The following is a 22,764-nucleotide window of genomic DNA, read 5'->3' on the forward strand; positions in this document are numbered from 1 at the left end:
TTTTCACAGACCTTACTAATCAATTTGCAGGCTTGCAGGGGGCAGGATTTCACTCAGACTGGGCATCGGTTATCTAATCGGAGGGCGATCGCAGAGTGCTGCTAAATGGTGCCGCAGCAATCAGGTCTGTATAAACCCCAATTGTCAAAGGTATGCCACCTAGTGCCAATTTTAATTACTACAAAAAAAATTCAAAATGAAATAGGGAAGATAAGTTCATTAGCACTGAGCATTTCATGGATTTCTGTAAAATAGTTTTACTGAAGGATAGCAGAAGAGATGCAAAAAATTCAAGAAAAGTAACGTTTAGGGCATAATACAGTAGATGTTTTAATCAAATACTCAGTTTATGACCAGTTTTTTTCAGGTGATCGCTTTATACAGATGAGCCATCCTCCTCTAGTCATCTCTGGATAGCCTGATTATATGTTATATTAATTTATTTAAATTGTAAATTATTTAAATTATCATGAGTAGCAGCTGTGGAAGTAGTGGTGGATGCCTTCTGAATATTATTTACATTTCTACAGACATCAAGTGCATTTCGCAATATGGTTAGGTACCGAGCAATACAACATGCATGGCACTACTTGATGCAGAGGTTTGCCTTATATATAAACATATATGTATAGGCATGTGTAGGTATATATATATATATATATATATATATATATATATATATATATATATACTGATGGATAATATCAAGCAGACAGCCACAGCAATATGGTACACGTACCAATGGAGCGAGGAGTCCATTCATTAACCTGGACGTCAAGATAACGATGTCCAACTACCAGTTACAAACCTCCCTTTTCTCCAAACCAACCGACCACAACAACCTACTGAGGGTCAACAGTCATCACCCCAGAGCCCTCCTCAAAGGACTGCCCAAATCCCAGTACATCCGGGCGGCTAGAATAACCAGTGACCACAACAAGGTCCAGGGAGAATTGGAGAAGATGACCACCAGGTTCCTAGAGAGGGGGTATGATAAGAAAACCCTAGAAAAAATCGAACTAGAGGTCCGACAGATCCCCCGAGAAGAGCTGCTGCAAACCAAAACCCATGAGAAAGAGAATGTTATCCCATGGAAAAACACTTATTCCACAGCCAGCCGTATTATTCCAAGGGCGACCAGGGCCCTGTGGCCCATTGTAAAAACGGATGGGGAACTCCCTATGTTCAGTAATAAGAGACCCATGACCTGCTTCACACGATCAAGGAATATTCGAGACTCCATTGTCCACGCCGATATCACAGGCTTTGACAAGAAGGAGAACCCCAAGCACTTCCTTACCAAAGCGCCCAGGTGTTACAAGTGCATCAAATGTGCCACATGCACATTCCTCTTGACGGGCCCCACGTTTAAACACCCACATCAGCCCACCGACATTAAAATCAAACACGTCCTGACCTGCTCTAGCACCCATGTGGTATACATAGTGATATGCCCATGCAATTTATACTACATAGGTAAAACAAAAAGAACCTTAAAAGAAAGACTTGCCATGCACAGGTCATCCATCAAAGCAGCATTCAAGGTCAGAAAAAGTGACCAACCGGTGGCCAGGCACTTCTTGGAGAAGAATCATCCACCTTCATCCATCCGATACATGGCCATAGACCACATTCCCCCTTCCATCCGCAGGGGAGATCAGAATTGCAAATTGTTGCAATTGGAAGCCAAGAAGATATACTTGTATGACAATGTACAACACCCCAGGGGACTCAACGAAAGAATGCCTTGGAGCGTCTTCTAGAAACACTCTTGAGAACTGAGAGACAGACCCCCAAAGGACTTCAGTAAAGGGGACCGTTGTCCAACACCATCTCTTCACACACTCCCATTCCACCCAATCCAGTCCCACAGCCATGTCCCACCGCCTTTCCAATCCATTTCTCCCAATCCATTCTTCCACAGATGTCCAGTTTCCCGCTGTTCCCACACCGGTGCCCAACCAGGCGCCCACCAGGTAGCCCCACCGTATCCTCATTTCCCAGGTGTTCCCCAGCATCCCCCCTCCCCCTAAGCACTATTCCGGCTCCAGTTCCACACCGTTCCCCCTCTATTCCACCCTTTCCACAACACCCCCCGAATAGGCCCCCTTCCATCCGCAGGGGAGATCGGAATCGCAAATTGTTGCAATTGGAAGCCAAGAAGATATACTTGTATGACAACGTACACCACAGGGGACTCAACGAAAGAATGCCTTGGAGCGTCTTCTAGAAACACTCTTGAGAACTGAGAGACAGACCCCCAAAGGACTTCAGTAAAGGGGACCGTTGTCCAACACCATCTCTTCACACACTCCCATTCCACCCAATCCAGTCCCACAGCCATGTCCCACCGCCTTTCCAATCCATTTCTCCCAATCCATTTCTTCCACAGATGTCCAGCTTCCCGCTGTTCCCACACCGGTGCCCAACCAGGTGCCCACCAGGTAGCCCCACCGTATCCTCATTTCCCAGGTGTTCCCCAGCATCCCCCCTCCCCCTCCCCCCCAAGCACTATTCCGGCTCCAGTTCCACACCGTTCCCCCTCTATTCCACCCTTTCCACAACACCCCCAGAATAGGCCCACTCACCCAGATGTCCCCTCACTCCTCAGAGACCTATGTCCCTTTAAAGGACCCAACGCCCTCATTCTGTGCAGTCACAGTCCAGTATAGTGCCAGGGCCAATTGACATCCGAGTTCAATTCCCCTCCCTAATTCTGCTCCAGAACATCCACATATGGAGATCCCTGGACCACATACATGTAGGATTGCCACCCTCCTTAAACCATTTTATCTAATATTTTCATTTCACCTTTTGTGCACCTTCATTACACTTTAACACTTCAGCAATGGTACATTACTAGTCAGCCGTGCCTGATGCATACAACAATAAGGCACAGCACCATCACGCCAAGCCAACACACCATACAGCAAGGAGCTGTATCCTATTCACTGTTTTTCACATGTGATTCTTATACGTGATATTTCGATGTGATTGTAGTTTGTTTTTGTGTCCGTTTCAGGCACACCCGCCCCGTCAGCGGCATACGCGGTGAGAATCCATGGCAACAGGACGCCAGAACAGAGCGTCCAGATGGTAGCCATGGTGACTGCCCCTTTGCAGTACGGACGTCAGCGTGTCGCACGCATCCGGAAATGACGCACAGGGAAACCCGGAAGTGCCCACCGGAGCCAGCGTGCGGGAGCGAGACGCTGGGACACCTGAACCGGGGTAAGTAGTGATTTTGTTCCTATTTAAGCTCACTGTGTTCATTTGCTTGTTGTTCACACCTTGAAAAAGAGGCATAGAAGCCTCGAAACGTCGGTCTTTTGTGACACCCCCACTAAAGGTTTTTTTTGGATTTAAATCCGTGAGTGCCGTCCATTCTTTCTTCGCATCTATATATATATATATATATATATATATATATATATATATATATATATATATATACAGTATATATATATATATATATATATATATAATTTTATCATTATTATTATTATAATTTTATTTATGAGGCGCCACAAGTGTTTCGCAGCACCGTACAAAGGAACAGTACAGGGAGACAAAACTTGGCATAACATTGAATAAATAACAAAAATACAGTACAAATACAGAGCACCACAGATCAGTACACATTACAGTATAAATATAAGTAGTGAGGACTCAAACAACATACAACTAGAGGCTTGAGGCCAATGATGGAGATGAGTATGCAGACGAAGATGGTCACTGAGTGTTGGAGTATAGGAGAGCTGTGAGTGACATGTGAAGAGAAGTGGGCTTAGACGACAAGAGGGAAGAGGGCCCTGCTCGGAGGAGCTTACAATCTAGTAGGAAGGGGAGACAGATTACAAGAGGTGCAAGCAAGTGGGTGGTGGTTAGATAGCAGGATGTAAACAGGCAATGGGTTGGAGAACCAGCTAGTTTATGCGGTGGAAGGGTATGCTTTGATGAATAGGTGAGTTTTCAGTGCCCGTTTGAAGCTTTGCAAGGTCGGGGAGAGTCTAATGGAGCGAGGGAGTGCGTTCCACTGAAGGGGTGCAGCACTGGCAAAGTCCTGTACTCTAGCATGGGAAGCAGTGATCAGGGTGGAGGAGAGACGACAGTCGTCAGCCGACCGTAGAGGGCGGGAGGGTGTATGAATGGAGATGAGGTTAGAGATATAGGGAGCAATGGAATTAGAGATGGCCCTGTATGTGAGTGTGAGGTGTTTGAAGAGGATTCTGTAGGGGAATGGGAGCCAGTGCAGATTTTGTTGAAGGGGAGTGGCAGAATTAGAGCGGCGGGAGAGGAAGATAAGCCTGGCTGCAGCGTTGAGGACAGATTGGAGAGGAGCCAGTTGGGATCGAGCGAGGCCGGTGAGGAGAGCATTACAGTAGTCAAGCCGTGAGATGACCAATGAGTGGATGATCAGCTTAGTTGCACTCTGTGAGAGAAAGGGCCTGATGTGAGCAATGTCGCGTAGCTGGAACCGGCAAGAATGGGCCAGGGCTTGGATGTGGGGTGCAAAGGAGAGGGAGGAGTCAAGAGTGACACCCAGGCAGCGGAGTTGGGGAACGGGGGAGATGATGGTGTTGTTAACAGTGATCAAGATATTAGTAGGGGACATAGCTCTGGGTGGGGGAAAGATAATAAGTTTGGTTTTGTCCATATTCAGCTTCAGAAATCGCTCAGACATCCAGGAGGAGATGGCAGAGAGGCAGTTGGAAACCTGAGAGAAAACAGTGGGGGACAGATCAGGAGAGGAGAGGTAGATTTGGGTGTCATCCGCATAGAGGTGATATTGGAAGCCAAAGGAGTTAATGAGTGCACCCAGAGAGGAGGTGTACAGGGAGAACAGAAGGGGGCCAAGGACGGAACCCTGAGGGACCCCGACGGGAAGTATGGAAGGTGGTGAGGTGGAGCCAGAGGCAGAGACTGAGAAGGAACGGTTGGAGAGGTAAGAGGAAAACCAGTTGAAGACCGTGCCAGAGAGGCCAATGTTTTGGAGTGTGTGGAGGAGGAGAGTGTGATCCACAGTGTCAAAGGCAGCAGATAGGTCCAAAAGGATAAGCAGGGAGAAGTGACCCTTGGATTTGGCTGATAGCAGGTCATTGGTGACTTTCACTAGGGCAGTCTCAGTGGAGTGAAGTGGGCGAAAGCCAGATTGGAGTGGTCAGACAGGTAGCTGGTGAGACGCCTGTAAACCAGCCAGAGCATGTTTGAAGGGTGAGGGAAAGATGCCAGAAGAAAGAGATAGGTTAAAGAGGTGAGCAAGGTGGGAGCAGCCAGTGGGGGAGAGGGAACTGAGGAGACGGGAGGGCGGAGGGTCCAGGGGACAGGTAGAGGGGGGAGAGGATGAGATGAGGGAGCGGACTTCCTCAGCTGTAGTAGGGCAGAAGGATGACAGAGTGGGGTAGTTGGGACGGGATGATGATTGGGGTGGGTGGGCAGTAGAGGAGGTATGGGAGGAGATATCATGTCGGATTATCTCAATTTTAGAGAGGAAGAAGGAGGCAAAGTCAGTGGCAGTGAGGGATGAAGGGAGGAGGGGTGATGCAGGGCAAAGTAGAGTGTTCAAAGTTCCAAAGAGACGGCGAGGATTGGAGGAATGAGAAGATATGAGAATAATAATTTCATGGCTAGAAAGTCCCTTTCTAAACTTATGTGTCTAAACTCTATTTCCTCTACCTCCCCATGGCAGCATACTTCTGGGTTACGCCCTCTCGGGTAGATATCTGGAAAGGAACACAAAAAAGACACTGCCCCTATATAAGGACCTCCTCCCCTGGGCTCTGTGTCTTTTTTTTCTTTCCGGGTAGATGTATGGGCTTACCCTGCGAAGAGGCTGCGAAGCTGGCTCCCCTGCCGAGTGCCGTAAGGGGTAATGGCATGGAGGACCCCCGCTGTCGAGGGCAGTTGGGGCGGCCGTCTGCTGGGGTACCCCGCCGCCTGGTGCAGTTGCGGGTAATGGCGCCGGTATCCAAAAATACATGGTCCGTGCAGGCGCCATGTGAAAGTGGCGTCTGGCGGCGAGGATGACGCGGTGCAGGGTGACGCAGGACGTCGTGCGCAGTACTAGTAAAAGGCGCCTGGACCTGGCATCTGAGGTCATCAGTGTGCGTCTCAGCGTCTGGAGTGGAGCAAGATACCGGCGGCTGCGTGAGTGTAACGTATCCGTTTACAGACGGCAGGGCAGCGGAAGTCTTCCCCTGATACCAGCAGACTGTGGTAAGGTCCTGCAAGGCAGCGGCGCTGCTGGGACTTGGATATATTATCTTTTTCTGGTACTAACGGTGGGTCACATGTTGTTACAGTGATACTGTGTTGGCAGAGTGATAATATGGAGGATGAAAAAAAGCAGCTTGTTAAGCCAGGGTAAGCCAAGATGAAGATGTCAGAAGCTGGATATGTTTATAGTGCAAGGGAGTTTTACACATGTTAAATATGGGCTTTCTTTTGCTACTGTAGGTCTGAAACTGGCAAAGAGAAAAGTGAAGTCAAAACTAAGCACAAAAGAAAGTGTTCAACTTGTGATAAAGTGCTGCCTGAAAAATGTTCAGGTTCGGTGTGCAGCAAATGCAGAGGTTCGCTGCAAATGGGATCTATACAGATCACAGATTTAGTGAAGCTACTTAAGACTGAGCTGGCGGATACCTTTATGTCAAAGGAAGATTTTGCCAAGTCATCAGGGAAGAGGCCCAGAGCAGTACTTTCTGACTCAGAGGGCTAGGAGCCAGGTCCCTCAGGAAAGACAGAGGAAGAGATGGAGGAAGGAGAAGTCTTTCAGGAAAAAGAATGTGTGAATTTTAACCCAGATTTTTTAGAGAATCTACTTTGTTTGAGCCATAAGTCGCTTAATATAGAAGACCCTCAGGAGGAGGGCAAGCTTCAGGATCTTCTGTTTAAAGACAAAAAGAAGAAGGCCAAACATTTCCCATTGTCTAAAACACTACAGGAGGTAGTGGAAGAGGAATGGGGTCATCCCGATAAAAAGGTGGCTGTGCCTTTAAGGGTGTCCAAAATGTACCCCTTTGACCATGAGCAGGTCAAAAGGTGGGATGAAGCGCCCAAGGTGGATGCGGTGGTAGCACGTATCTCAAGGAAAACCACGCTCCCATTAGAGGATGCGAATATATTTAAAGACTTAATGGAGAGAAAAATTGAGACGAGTCTGAGGAAGCAGCATACAACAATAGGGGCTTCAATGAAGGCCTCGTCAGCCGTAGCGGTGACGACTAGAGTATTACGCTCATGGTGCCAAGACCTGGAGTCCGACATGCTGGACGGCATCAAGAGGGCAGAGCTCATGAAGGTAGTACAAAACATACAGGTGGCTGTTGAGTTTTTGTGTGATGCTTCACTTGACATGGTACGTTTAGCGGCTAGATCCAGCGCTACAACGGCGGTCACAAGAAGGGCCTTGTGGCTAAAGCCTTGGGCGGCAGACAGTCAGTCCAAAAATAAATTAATCTCACTGCCTTTCCAAGGAAGTTATCTGTTTGGACAGCAATTGGATGAGATTATTACTAAAGTGTCAGGGGGTAAGTCTGTATGGCTACCCCAGGATAAGGGCGCAAGAAGAGGGACATTTAATAAATCACCCCGGTACCAATCAGCGGACTTCAGGGAAGCAAAAACATATAGGCCGGGCAGAGGTTTTCGCAGGCCTTGGCTCGGCAACAGAACCCATTTTCGTGGCCAAAGAGGCAGAGAAGGCAGGTTTGCCTTTCGGCAAAACCAACAATGACGCCAGGGAAAAAGTGGGCGGCAGGCTGCTACAGTATCAAGAGGCCTGGCGTCAGTCTATAAAAGACAAATGGGTGCTAGAGGTGATAACCTCGGGCTACAAAATAAAATTTATTACGGTACCAGGAAATTGGATGGAGGAGTCACCTATCCCCAGCAATCTGGAAGATTATTCAGTAGTCTACAAACCATGATAGAGCAAGGAGTAGTCAAGAGAGTTCCCAAACAGTGCGAGGATCTGGGGTGGTTCTCAAGATTCTTCATCGTAAAGAAACCTTCAGGGGGATTCAGAACTATTCTAGACCTAAGGAGACTAAATACCTACGTTCATATAAAACGATTCAGAATGGAGTCAATACGGTCCATTTTGCCGGACATAGAAAGAGGGATGTTTTTAACCACAATCGATTTAAAGGATGCATATTTACATGTCCCGATATTCGTAGGACATCAAAAATTCCTCAGATTCCGTTTAAAACAGATCACCTAAAAGTTCACATCACTGCCGTTCGGCCTGTCAACGTCTCCAAGGACTTTTACAAAAATACTAGTTGTGCTGGTGGCCAATCTAAGGGTGCTAGGTATATCAATCTGGCCGTATCTGGACGACCTGCTAATCGCGACAGAGACCAAAGAGATGGCGGAGGCACATACGAGTATAGTACTGGATTACCTAAAACAACATGGGTGGTGGATCAACTTCCAGAAAAGTCAGTTGGAACCAGCACAAGAGGTAAAATACCTGGGAGTCATCTTAGATACAAGAGAAATGATAATAAAATTAACAAAGGACAGACGCCTAAAACTGTTGCAGGAAATAAAAGAAATGATGAGAAAAAGGGCGGTGTACTCAGAAGAGTGCATAAGACTGCTTGGCCTCATGTCAGCCGCTTTGGACACCGTACAATGGGCCAGATTCCACATGAGAACACTGCAAAACTGCTTTTTAAGTCAGTGGAATGGAGATGCAAAAGACCGAAGGCAGATAATATATCTGTCAAAAGGAGCAGTCGCAGATCTGCTTTGGTGGTCAAAGGCGCAGAGGTTGACCAAAGGAAGGTCGTTCGCAACCGGACCCCAAGTGATGGTGACTACAGACGCCAGCGAGACAGGATGGGGCGCTGTGTGCGAGGAACAGTCGGCACAAGGAGAATGGGACCAGGCTATGAGCCGGGAGCATTCAAACATAAGAGAGATGCGGGCAGTGTTTATGGCATGTCAGGCGTTTCATGAATTTATACGGGACAAGGATCTGATAATAAGATCAGACAACCAGTCGGTGGTCATGTACCTGAACAAACAAGGGGGTACAAGGAGCCAGAAACTGATGTCAGAAGTGGCATTGATCTTGAAATGGGCGGAACGTCATGTCAGTAACCTGTCCGCAGTGTTTGTGGCAGGAAAAGAAAACTTCAGGGCAGATGCTCTGAGCAGGCTCAGGTTAACCCCAGGAGAGTGGGAATTGTCGACAGAAGTGTTTGCACAGTTGACACAGAGATGGGGGGTACCAGAAGTGGACCTGATGGCGACGGCAAGCAATGCGAAGGTCCCGAGGTTCATCTCCAGACATTGGGAACCGACAGCATGGCAGACGGATGCGCTTACAGCAAGATGGGAGGTGGAACTAGCATATGCATTTCCCCCATTCACAATTATCCACAGATTTCTGAACAAGGTGCAGAGAGAAACTGCCACGGTAATAGCGGTCTTGCCATACTGGCCGAGGAGACCTTGGTTCGCCAAAATAGTAAAGATGTCAATAGGGGGGCCATGGGTCTTACCCAATCACAAAGACCTAATCCGGCAAGGTCGGTATTATCAACGCCAACCAGCAAGTTGGAGCCTGGCGGCCTGGTTACTTAGACCAGGACGCTGAAAGGAAAAGGGTTTTCTCAGAAGGTAGTAGATACGCTACTAAGAGCAAGAAAGATGTCGACATCAGCAACTTATTATAGAATATGGGGCAAATATGTATTCTTTTGCAAAGAAAATAACAGGAATCCTAGATTAGTTCCTACCATTCTAGACTTCTTGCAATCAGGTTTGGAAAAGAAACTGGCGGCAAATTCTTTGAAGGTGCAAATTTCGGCCATCGGGGCAATGTTGGACATCAAGATTGCAGATAATAAGTACATTCAGAGGTTCGTCCAAGCAATTAAAAAGATCAGGCCAACTTTTCACAACCCATTGGCCCCATGGGACCTCAATTTAGTTCTAAACGTATTGACAGAGGCGCCGTTTGAACCAATAGAGGAGATATCGCTCAGCTACCTCACTATCAAAGTGGTCTTCCTTGTAGCCATTACATCGGCAAGGAGAGTGTCCGAGCTCCAGGCCCTGTGGGTACAAGAACCTTTTCTAAACTTCTTCGAGGACAAAGCAGTGCTGAGAATAAACCCTACCTTTTTACCCAAAGTAGTTTCCAGTTTTCACCTTAACCAAGAGATAATCCTTCCTTTTTTTGTGCGGACCCCAAAAACGCTAAAGAAGAAAGGTTGCATAACCTAGATGTGATTAGGGCTTTAAAAGCTTATATAAGAAGAGTACAGCCTTTTAGGAAATCAAAAAGATTGTTTGTACTTATGGAAGGTAGGAATAAGGGTCTGGGAGCTACAAAAACCACCATTTCCAGGTGGATCAAGATGTGTATTGGTGAGGCGTACAAAATTAGGAAATTGGAAGTTCCTGTGGGGCTGAAAGCCCACTCGACCAGGTCCTTGGCGGCGTCCTGGGCTGAAAAAGAATCTACGTCAATAGAGGAAGTATGCAGAGCAGCATGTTGGTCGTCTGCACATACGTTTACCAAGCATTACAGAGTAGACGTTATGGCATCTCAAGATGCTGGTATGGGGCGCAAAATATTGAGCGCAGTAGTATGACAGCAGTAGCTAGACTGGCTAGATCGTAAATACTACGGACGGAGATGGTGAAGTAACCGTCCTTTTTTCTTTTTCTTTTCTGTTATAAAACGAGGTTATTCCACCCAGTGAAATAAAACTGCTTGGGTATACCCAGAAGTATGCTACCATGGGGAGGTAGAGGAAAGTACAGATTAGTACCAGTTAATAGGCTTTCCTCTACTCCACCATAGCAGCCGTTTTCCCTTGCCCTTCTTTTTTGTATATTATGTGTATGGAGCTTTATAATTTAAGACACAGAGCCCAGGGAAGGAGGTCCTTATATAGGGGCAGTGTCTTTTTTGTGTTCCTTTCCAGATATCTACCCGAGAGGGCGTAACCCAGAAGTATGCTGCCATGGTGGAGTAGATTTGTGTGATGTGAAAGGGGTATTATTTATTAAGTTAGTCAGTTACTTGTACACCTTTCACACCACAAAAATAACCCGGGTCAATTGCTGGGCCAGTGTGGGCTGTAAAAGGGCCATGTTGAATATCCTGGGTTCAGCAACCCGGCAATCCAATCAGGGAATAAACAGTGTTATTCCCGGGTCAGACTCAGGTTGCTGGGCAGTCTGAATGGGTATTCCGGTTCAAGCGACCCAGGTCCCATTCACTTCTATGGAGGGGGCAGCAGCATCACCTCAGTGCTGCCTCCTCCCCTTGCCTGACACGTCACCACTCTGCTTTGCTCCCCCAGATGATGTCAATAAGCCGGGTAGCTGTCAATAAACTGGGTAACACCAAATAGTGCAAATGCCGGGTCGCTCCCAGGATGGGCCTGTGTCCAAATCCCAGGTCGTACCAGGCATTTGCGATGTGAAAGGGGTATTATATGGAGACCAATGGGGTGGCTAAATTTACCATGGTTGCTAATTATTGGGACTAAAGGGAAACGGTTTTGTTTTTCACTGACGCTTTTCCTGTGTTGGAGGCACCAGAATCTCAGCCCCAGATAAATCTCACTGAAACGGATTTCCCATTTGCTTGTGATCTTACTGGTGTAATTTTGACCAGCCTGTATCTTCTGCCATTGTAGCTGGTTAAGAATTTGGAGTATACACAATGTCCCTATTATTTATTTGTTTCTAAAGCTGGGTCAAAGAACATTTGAGATTGAATTCCACTAAAACTGAAGTAAGATTCTGCAACACAGCCTAGGACACAATTTTCTGCCCAACATGCATACTCTACATATAAAGTCGGATGAGTCTGTAAATTAACTTATTTGTACCATGTTTCAAGTCTTGGAATAGTTTTGTGTAGGAATAGTAGGAAATCTTCCCGTGTGTTCCTAATACAGGATGAAGTCTGGCCCTCCAGTGGAAATATCGCTGGTAGGCTTTGTCATCATTGTCCAACTTTAAAATATATGTGGCCAGTTCCTGGGCTGTGGGGAAGTCATCTACATGAATAAAAGAGTCTTTGGGAATGAAGCGCTCATAATTTTCTCGAGATGGGCCCATAACTATTGGCACAATACCAAATGTGAAGGCATTATACCACAGTTTCTCCGTAATGTAGTCTTCATGAATTGAGTTTTCGAAGGCCAGATAAAATTTGTACTTGGAAAGTATTTGCTGCTGTTCACTTCTAGGCAGAGGATTATGCTGTCTTCCATATACTTCAATGGATAAAAACTTGTTAAGCTGTTCATAATAGCGCACCCTCCGAGACTGTGGTTTCCAATTACTGACTGCCCAGGCCACCAGCTTAGTCTTTGGCGGGATGGTGAAGTTCTCTTCATCCTTATTCTCCTCCAACCAGCCATAAGGTGAGAATATGTCAGAGACAGTCCTGTAGGACATGGTCAGATTGATGAGATTGTCCATAAAATGTAAGTTTGGGCTGTTCGATGGGGACTCCTTGTTAAACCATACCCAAAACTGACTTGGTGGTCTTGGTAAATGAGGTAACAACTTTTTAGAGTGGAATATAGTCATGTGATGGATAACAATCGTGTCCGCAGAAGAAAACAATGTTATATCAGCAGTATAGACGCAACCACTGATATCAAGGTAAGATGGACATTCATTAAGGGGAAATTTATTACCTAATGGCCAAGTCCATAGCAAGATGATTCGAGCATGTCCACTTGTTTCCTGTGCAGGTTTCCCATATTAAGCTGCACCACTTGCTGAGGGAATTACATTGTTATACAATAGAAATAAAATGGCTGCAATGCACAGCTTTACAATACATATTATAAATAATTTCTTCAAAGATGTTTTCCGTGAACACTGCATTTAGTTATGTAGAACCACCGTAACGGTATTGTGAATTATTTGGAGAGTAGAAGTTTCTCACAATTGTCATCCCTGTTGGAGAAATAAAGAAAACATGATACCTCAAAGTAATGATGTGAAATTATGTCAGACATGAAAATGGAACAAACTGTGCCCCATCGGTGTAGGTGGCCGGGCAGTGTGGCATACAGGATACTAATTTCTTAATGGTACACTGTGCCACCATACTGGCACCACTAGCATTGCTTTTTTGTATTTCAGAAATAATAGTCAAAAACAGGTCAAATTGGGTGGTGGATGATAGATTGACAATCAATAGGTCAACAGTCAATGGGGGAAATAGTGTTATTTCACATGAGAGGTTGCTACGGGCAACCAATCATAATCTTCTTATTTATTTAGAACCTTAAAACATAATAGATAGTATCTGACTTGTTTCCCATAGCAACATCTCATGTGAAATATAACTCTCATCTTAGTAAATTTCCCCCAATAGGTCAACACCATAGGGTGAACTTGTAAAAAGTCAACAGTACAAGAGGTTGACAGGAACAATAGGTTGACCGGTTCAAAAGGCTGACAAGACAATGGTCGACACATATATGGTAACACATTTTTTTCATGTTTCTCAACTTTCCTTTTTTACTATCCATGAATATAACTATTTGGAATTGTATGTTGTGGTGAGTGAAGCGAGGCAGCGAGGGGATGCGTACTTCCTAATTTGGGTCATATATTGTTAAAAATAGAAATGTGTATACGTTTTTTTTTTGTTGACCATATCCCTGTTAACCATTTAACCCTTCTGGCCTTTTGTAAACTTTTGACCCTGTCAACTTTTTGTACACATCAACCTAATAATCCTATGTGTTAACCTATTGACTGTCATCCATTTGTACTCGTTGACCATCTGACTGTCTATTTGTTAATCCACACCCGTATAATCATAGGCGTGCGCACATTGAGTGTTAAGGGTGCACAGGCACCCCCTAATGCTTTACCAAAGACTTTTGCTTTTTAGACCTGTATTCCATTAAAACAAGCGCCCATCAATCAATTGTGTGTTCTGCATTATTAATTGTTTTACACCATTGTCATATCACTACATACCTGCGTCACCCAGATATGATTTTGACTTTATTTGCATGTACTGTTACACAGAGTAATTAGAAGATTAAAACTGAAACAGGCAGGATATAATGGTGTGGCTGAGAGTCGTTTTAAATTGTAGTGAGTACACGCCTGATTGGCGGTGTTAGACAGACCCAATGGTGGTGTTAGACATACCCAATAGATGGCCAAAGACCTTTTATATAGACTGCGCTTATATGGCAGGTGCACGTGGGCTAAATCAACGATCACTACTAGATAATAAATAAATATATATTTATTAGTATGAATATATCAATATATAAAATTAAAATGAATTTTCTTTATATACATTTATACATAAAGAGACATATATAAACTCAACACAATAAAAATCGGTGGCCACCTAAAAATATATGAATAAATCAGTAGTTAAATATTGCTTCACAAAAGGAAGCTTTCCTTGATAAGGATGGATATCGCTTTTCCAGTGAAAGAGGGGACAATGTTAGCAGACAATTTTGTAATTTTCAATCACCGCTTGTGGTTTTAATATAAATTGTCCAGTGCACTTTAGATAAATCTCATACTCACAGATTCCATACAAATGTGACGTTGGGCTGTAGCATAAATTAGCAGGGAGGCAGGAGAGTTGGTAAGTATACTTTAGTCTGTGACTCTCCGTTCTACACCCGCAGAAAACTCCGTCGCCGTGACACTGACCCAAAAGCCGGCAGTTGAACTCAGTCCAGACGCCGTGTCTCTCACACACGGCTGGGGTCACAGTCAGGCGTCAGGCTGGCCCGTGAAGCTGCAGAGTCGCGTCTCTCACCCGCTCTCTGTCAGCTGGAAAGAATGGATCTGCGCAGGGCCGGTGCAAGGCATCTGGGCGCCCTAGGCAAACCTACAGGATACCGCCCCCCCCCCCCCCCTTCCTCACCAGCTTCTCACATACACAATTGCTTTCAGTCCCACAGTGAGCATGATACTGTACTAAACATTTACACTAGCTAGTCTGAGCTGGAAGATAGTCACAAGAGTGCCCATAATATTTTGAAGGGGCCATTGAATTACATTAAAAAAGCACCATATTGACACATTTACATATATTTACCCACCCCTTTACACTAATATTAAAAAGATCACCCCACTGTCACATTATTAGCATAAATAGAACTCTCACACAATGCGTTGTCGGCATATCTCCTCCTCCCGCCTTGATCGCCTTTATCCCAGCTCACTTAACATATTATGCCGCGCGCTGTGGTGAGGGTCGGAAGCCAGCACAGCGCGCAGAGGAAGCACGTAGATAGCCACTGTGTGGTGTCTGTCCCCCGCGACAGGGTATCCGATGGTCTGCTGCTCCTGTTCTCCTCAGAAGGGGTGTGAGGATCCCTGCTCTCGGCGAGAGGGTGTTGCAGCCTGCCTAGCTGACCTCTCTGGTCCCAGCTCCCCGCGGTGTGCTCTCTCCCTCGTTAGTGGGGTTCTGTGTATCCCTTCTTCAGGCAGTATGCTGCTCCTATCTCCCCCGGCCCGGTAGCTGTTTTTATTTAAAAAAAACGACAGGGGGGGGGGGGGGCACATGCCTTGGTGCAACCCCCGTCCCCCCCGAATCCGCCCATGGGGGCAGCCGATTGCTGCTGAGTAGCTGGGGTGGGGGGCAGGGGGTGGCGGCCGGCCGGATTGCCGCGAATTGCCGCTGTGTCCTGGTGTCCAGTACGGGGGAGTGGGGGCAGCAGATTGCGTCTGACAACTCGGCGGGGGGCGGCCGCCGCCGAAGATTGCAGCTGGCGGCTGACGACCAGCCAGCAAGATTAATATAGGCGGGCTCCGGCAGGGGAGGGAGAGAGAAACACTCACTAAATAGCTGAGAAAGTGCTTTGCAGGGCCAAGCTTCCTTCTTCTTCCTGCTCTCCTCTGCGGGAGCTTTCATGCTGCTGCTGCAGTCCCGACTCCCTAGCCGCCCTCCAGTGGCTGGATCTGCGGTCTCTGTTAGTGCTGCTGTTTGCGTGAAGCTGCAGAGTCGCGTCTCTCACCCGCTCTCTGTCAGCTGGAAGGAATGGATCTGCGGTCTCTGTTTGTGCTGCTGTAAGCGGATAATATCGGTGATTGCTGGCTGTTTAGAGGTCCCTTCTTTGGATAAAGACACCGGGCAATTCCCCCCTAACGCGTTTCGCTCGTATTGGAGCTTTTTAAATTGTAGTGAGTACACGCCTGATTGGCGGTGTTAGACAGACCCAATGGCGGTGTTAGGCATACCCAATAGATGGTGCTAGGCACACCGCTTTGACAGTGCACCACCTAATCTCCCTAGACCCAGTGCATTTTACCATGTCCTGGCTGACCTGTTGGCGCCCCTGCCGACTCATCGAAGTATGATCAAGTCGACAAGACTCCTGAAGGTGTCATGTGGTATCTGGCACCAAGATGTCCCAAAAGTGGAAAGGCGGGGACTCTATAGATCCATAATTTATTCCAGGCTCTTCAGCCCCCTGTTCCCTTGCTTCACCAGGGAGCTTCCTGTCACCCATACTATCTTTCTAGTTTCTTATTGGTGCTGTCCCTAGTCTGTTGACAGATGCCATTTTCTGAAGCTAGATTTTTATTTTTCCCTTACAGCACCGTCTTTGCTTATGTTATTTCTGTTACTACATTTTGTCTTGTATGATAAAGTCATTGCACCATAGTGTACACTATGCAGCAATTTTATTGTCGTTTTTAGAACATGGGATCATTCCCCAGTGGCTCACTCTCTGTCCAGATGCAGGTTTTTAATGTTTCTACATCATTAAAAGGCCACCAAATCACGTGACAAAAGAGAATGAAGTTATATGTATCTCCAAATAAAACATTTAATATATCTGGTTACATGTGGTAGGTGACAAAAGCACATGTACAATTTAACTGCACTTCTCTGAATTTTCCTACCACCCTCAGAGTGGCAAACAGATTTTAACACTAAAAAAAGGGGGAGGGGTTCTGGAAAAGTTGGCGCTGAATAAAGAGTGTATCTGTACTTATCTTTGCGTGGAGGTTCTTCTGGTTGATGGTGTTTTCACTTGAGGGTTCGTCTCCAGAGCAATAGAGATATGAAAAGATAAGATTTGAGAAATAGAACGGTATGATGGTCTATTTTTTCACTGAGGGGTTAATCAAAAAAGATGTCCAGTGTCAGCAAGGGGGCGTACCTTACTTACACTGGAAAAATGTGAATTACACATGTAATGGTATCTTTTTTAGATGGTAAGGGCGTACCCGTACTCACGGCGTATTAGGTGTTGACAATCCTCAAAAGGTTTCTTTTTGGATATCCTTGTTCAAAGAAAAGTGTGCAATTCTTTTGTCATAAAAAGAATTTATTTACATAAAAACACACCAAAGTTTAAAAAAAAAAATAGTATTTAAAAAAGTGTGTCTTTCACTCCTATAGTGAAATGAGGGAGGTAAGGAGACGGGGTTCTGATCCACGGGGTAGTACCGGTATACACCCAGATGTAAAATAGTGGGATCTTACCTTCTCTCCAACCATCACCTCAAACACTTTTCAGATAGAAAGGCACCTTCCTCCTGCCAACGCGTTTCGAGCAATGGCTCTTTATCAAGGCATGAGGGTAATGCTGGCTGGATTCATATTTATAGGATATCTACAAGATGGTTGAACTTCCTGTTCCTGTCTATTAATTTGCTTTCCTTTTTATCATTTACTTATTTCTAATACATTATCTCTTTAGATTTAATTTTATACATTCATTATGGTCGTCAGCCAGTGAAGGAGCTACTCAATACTGCTACATTGTGGTGACATATTTGTGAAGTGATTTCTCAAAACCAAGTCACTTTGAAATTATCCACTGGTTTTGGAAAATGTAACCTACTTTTACACGATTCTGTGAGTCCTGCTCCCGATGATCGTTGTTTATCTTTAAAATCGTAAGGCCGGGGTGGCCTTCCTATCCCATCCACCATATTGGTTTGGTGAACCCTTTAACTTAAGACCACGCCTATTCATATCGGATTCTTCATACTAGATCACTTTCCTACTGAGTGCCTTTACGCCTGAAGACCGGGTACTTATTAGCTAAAAGAAAGCTTCCCCCTGAATTTCCTAATTGGGGACCCTAAAAACTCCGATATTCACGGATTTTCATCAACATCTAATCATCCAGCCAGTTTGGCGTTCACTTACCTTTTACGGATTTTATCATTATCCTGTATGAATTCTTAACGTTGATCATACACTCAGAAAAAAATTATTCTGTTTTACCCCTGAAGAAGTCGTTCTGACGAAACGCGTTGGGTTTCAATAAAGAACTTTTTTACCTTGAACAAGAACTCCAAGTTTCATTCGGGAAAGGGACAATAATCAATTGTCGTTATATTAAATTATTACCAGTGTTTTATATTGTACTAAAGTGACTAGGTGGTACATAATTCAGCGCTCTCCGATATACCCTTCTTTGTGTATTCATTATTATCAATCAATATAAAAAAACGAGTAGTAAAATAAGTCTTTTTGTTTCAAAGCTGCATCTTTTTCCCGCCAAAAAGACGGGTGTCGTGGGGTTATCTGGGTAATGTAGTTCCCCAGGGCAGTGCTTCGTAAAAATGTGTCTTTTTCCCGCAAAAAAGACGGGTATCGTGGGGTTATCTGGGTAATGTAGTTCCCCAGGGCAGTGCTACGTATTGTGTTTTACTCATTTACCGCATATATATAAAAGTTCTGAGATTTGTAGTTTTGTTCAATATCTCCGTGACCGGAAGTATGGGATTGCGTCACTTTCTGTGGTGTTATGGGGATTGTAGTTGTCTAATGCCGTTTTTCTTCCTGTGTTGCCGGAAGTTCCGCCGGACGTATGTCATTATGCGGCATTGTGGGGATTGTGGTTTTATCCATCCCGTCTTTGTATACTATTACTGTGTCCTCGTAGTTCCGTCTGTTATACCCGGAAGTTGCATTAGATTCCATACAGAGGGACGCTGGGGGTTGTAGTTTAATTGGTGGTGTTGACCCTGTGCATATTTTCTGGAATTTCCAGATCTTGTACGCTTTAACTTATGTGATATAATTCGTGCTGTATATACTTAAGATAGATGCCTCTTGGTTATGGTTTTTTTTGGGAACATTTATATTAGATTATATTGTTATTCTGGGTTTTCTTGCTGAGTGCATCTTCAAACGGTTACTATGGCAACTTTGTGTATTTATGGTATATCCATTATTTTATATCTTTTCTTAGATCCATATTATTTTAGTATGTTCTCTGAAAAACAGAATTGTGATAAAACTCAGTAAATGATTATATAAATTATACATATATAGAACTATGCAGAAAATTATATTTAATAAAACCACATCGACTACAAAAACCATTTTAACTCAAAGTCGTTATTAAGGCCAGATGGCTTTAGGGTTTTTAAATAAAAAATAAGTTTCATTTCTGACTTGGCTAGATTTGACTCTATGTTCTTATCTCTCCAGTTATTTTTTATGTGTCTCAGACCTATGAATTTCTTGATATGTTCTGGGCCACAATTGTGGGCCAGTCTGAAATGATTGGACAAATGATGTGTTTGTAGTCCTTTGCGGATATTTCGCAAATGTTCTGACAGCCTTATTTTTAGAGCCCTTGTGGTTCGGCCGATGTAACATAGTCCACAAGAGCACTCTATCAAATAGATTACGTTTTGTGTGTCACATGTGATGAAGTCTTTGATTTTGAACTTGATGTTATTCACTGTGACTTCTGTGTGTTTGGAAGTTGGATCTTTTATATTTCTGCAGCCCAAACACATGCCGCATCTATAGAAACCCTTAGATCTGTTAAGGTTCCTTGTGGGTATTGGGAGTGCACTGCAGACTAGATGACTTTTGAGGTTTTTTGATTTCCTGTAGATAAAGGATGGTTTCTTAGGGATGATTTCTTTAAGTACAGGATCCCTAGTTAATAGATGCCAATTTTTTTATCCTTTCTATTTGTTTAAACTGGGTATCATATCCTGTAATCAAAGACCATTTTGTTTTATCATTGTTGTATTGTGGTTCTTTCTTGTCTTTGTTTTCCCCTTTTAAAAGATCTTCTCTGTTTTTTTCCAATACTTCTTCCATAATGGGAATGAGATTTTCATTTTTATATCCTTTTTCTATGAAGTTTCTCTTCATTTCTACCATCTGTTGTCTGCAGACTTGTTGATCACTGCAGTTCCTTTTCACCCTAAGGAATTGTCCTTTTGGTACGCCTTTTAACCATGTTGCATGGTGTTGACTATCCGTGGAAATATAGGTGTTGGTGTCCGTGGGTTTTTGATAGATTTTTGTATTAATTTGGTCGTTATGGATATAGATGTTTAGATCTAAAAAGTTGATCTCCACTTTACTGACTGTTGCTGTTAGTCTGATATTAAAATCATTGTTGTTAATGGTATCTAGAAATTCCATTAAGTCAGTCTCGTTTCCTTCCCACAGAATCAATATATCGTCAATATACCTATACCATTTTTTTATCTTCTCGCCCCAAGCTACGTTCTGGTAAATATGTGTTTCTTCCCAGTAATTCATAAAAAGATTAGGAGAGGATAGATCTCATCAACTGTCCTGGAGAGACCGGCCCTACAAAAGAAACAACACCACTAAAAAATTTGAGAGAACACCGAGAAGAAATTTTTATACTACTCATATCACCCCGAGAAGGAGAGAGGAGAATCATGAGAGACCCTATTATCATTCACAAAGAGATCAGCCACATAGAAGAAACTCCATTCCAAGAAAGTCAAACAGACATCGGTACTATGAAACTCCCGAAAGAAAAGAGGAAGAAATAAAAACATTTGAAATAGACAATGAAGAACCTAACACCTCTTATTCAAGACAAGAAAATAATTCAGAAAGGAACAACAGACGGGACCAAACACCGTTCACTTCCAAACGAAGATATGAAAGGACATCCATCATAGAAGAAGATAGATCAGAAGCTGCAAGACAACACAGCAACCAATCAGAAACACCCAAAAGAAATACATATAGACCCATAAGAGAAGAAAAATCAAGGTCACCTTTTTTGGAAGAAAGGAGGGAAGAAAAATCAGAAACACCCAAAAGAAACACCTACAGACCTGTGAGAGAAGGAAGATCAAGGTCACCTTTTTTAGAAGAAAGGAGGGCAGAAAAGGGAAAACAGAGGAACAAACAAAAATCAAAAAAATGATAAGGAAAAGTTTCATCAAAACATATAAAAAAAGAGGATGAAGAGCTGGTGTAAAAAAACACAACAAAATAAAGAAACCAAAAAAATCCATACCAAACATCAATTCACCAGGTGATAAAAAACAGATATTCAATTTAAGTAGGAGAATACTCAGGGCCTTATTTTGGTTGATTCTTTCTGACAAAATCCTTCTTAGATGGGCAAAACCATGTGCACTGCAGGTGGGGCAGGTGTTACTTGTGCAGAGAGAATTAGATTTGGGTGGGGTTTTACTTCAAAGTAAGATCTATATTGCAGTGTAAAAATAAAGCAGTCAGTATTTTCCCTGCACAGAAACAAAATTACTCACCCAAATCTAATTCTCTCTGCACATGTTACATCTGCCCCCCCTGCAGTGCACATGGTTTTGTCCATCTAAGAAGGATTTTGTCAGAAAGAATGAACCAAAATAAGGCCCTTAGTAAAGAAGAAGAGAAGGTGCTTCAAAAAGGTTTAAAATATGCCCCAACCTCACATATGAACCACTTTGAAAAATTTGTGGATGTTCAAAAGTTTGTAAGAAAAATCACTCTAAAAAATGTTTTTCATATGAAAGAAACAGAAAAGGAAAACAAAAATAGTTCAGAACCTTCTACCAGTCATGAAAGCCCTGAAGCACCAGTGGAAGAACAAAAGAAGCGTAAGAAAAAATCAGTCTTCTACCCCACCTACATTAAAGGGAACTACATAGAAACATTCACGAAAGTAGTTCTAGAAGAAATGGAACATTTGAAAAAACCGAAAGTGAGATTTAATCTTACAAAAAAAGAAAGAGACATCATCACAGATTTAAGTAAAGATGAAAACATAGTCATCAAACCCTGTGACAAGGGGGGAGGGATTGCCATCCTCAACAAGGAAGACTATGTACAAGAAGTTATGAAGCAATTGGGCGATATAGAAACCTACAGCAAACTTAAAGGGGATCCTACCAATAAAATACAAAAAGAATATCTGAAATTTATCAAAAAACATTTAAACACCAAAGGAATAACCAAAGAAGAATTCGAATATATAGATATTGGAAAACCCGGTCACAGCTACCATCTACCTCTTACCTAAAATACATACAAATTTAACACATCCACCCGGAAGACCCATTATAAGTGGTACCAACAATCTAACAGCGAATTTCTCTTCACTAGTAGACAGCATTCTCCAACCGATGGTAATGAAAAATGCCTCACATCTGAAAGACACTGGGGACACACTGAATAAATTAAAGAACATCCAATGGAATGAGAAAAGAGTTCTTGCATCTGCAGACGTCACTTCGCTCTACACGTGCATTAAACATGATAAAGGTCTAGAAGCACTAAAATGGTCTTTAGACAAAACAGACCTCACTTTGGAAAGAAAAGAATTCACTCTGGATGCAGTAAAGTTTATTTTAGAGAACAATTTTTTCTTTTTCAACGGCGATTTCTTCTTGCAGCGATCCGGCACAGCAATGGGCACAAAATTCACCCCAAGCTACGCTAATCTTTTTATGAATTACTGGGAAGAAACACATATTTACCAGAACGTAGCTTGGGGCGAGAAGATAAAAAAATGGTAT

At 43.8% G+C, this 22,764-nt stretch overlaps 1 pseudogene; it reads right to left on the reverse strand.

Moving 5' to 3' along the window:
- Positions 1-11,820: 11,820 nt before the first annotated feature.
- Positions 11,821-12,876, reverse strand: LOC146045068 (4-galactosyl-N-acetylglucosaminide 3-alpha-L-fucosyltransferase FUT5-like; annotated as a pseudogene).
- Positions 12,877-22,764: the final 9,888 nt, after the last annotated feature.

The sequence above is a fragment of the Crinia signifera genome, chromosome 11 (assembly GCF_055691185.1).
Source record: "Crinia signifera chromosome 11, ASM5569118v1, whole genome shotgun sequence".
Taxonomy (NCBI): Eukaryota; Metazoa; Chordata; class Amphibia; order Anura; family Myobatrachidae; genus Crinia; species Crinia signifera.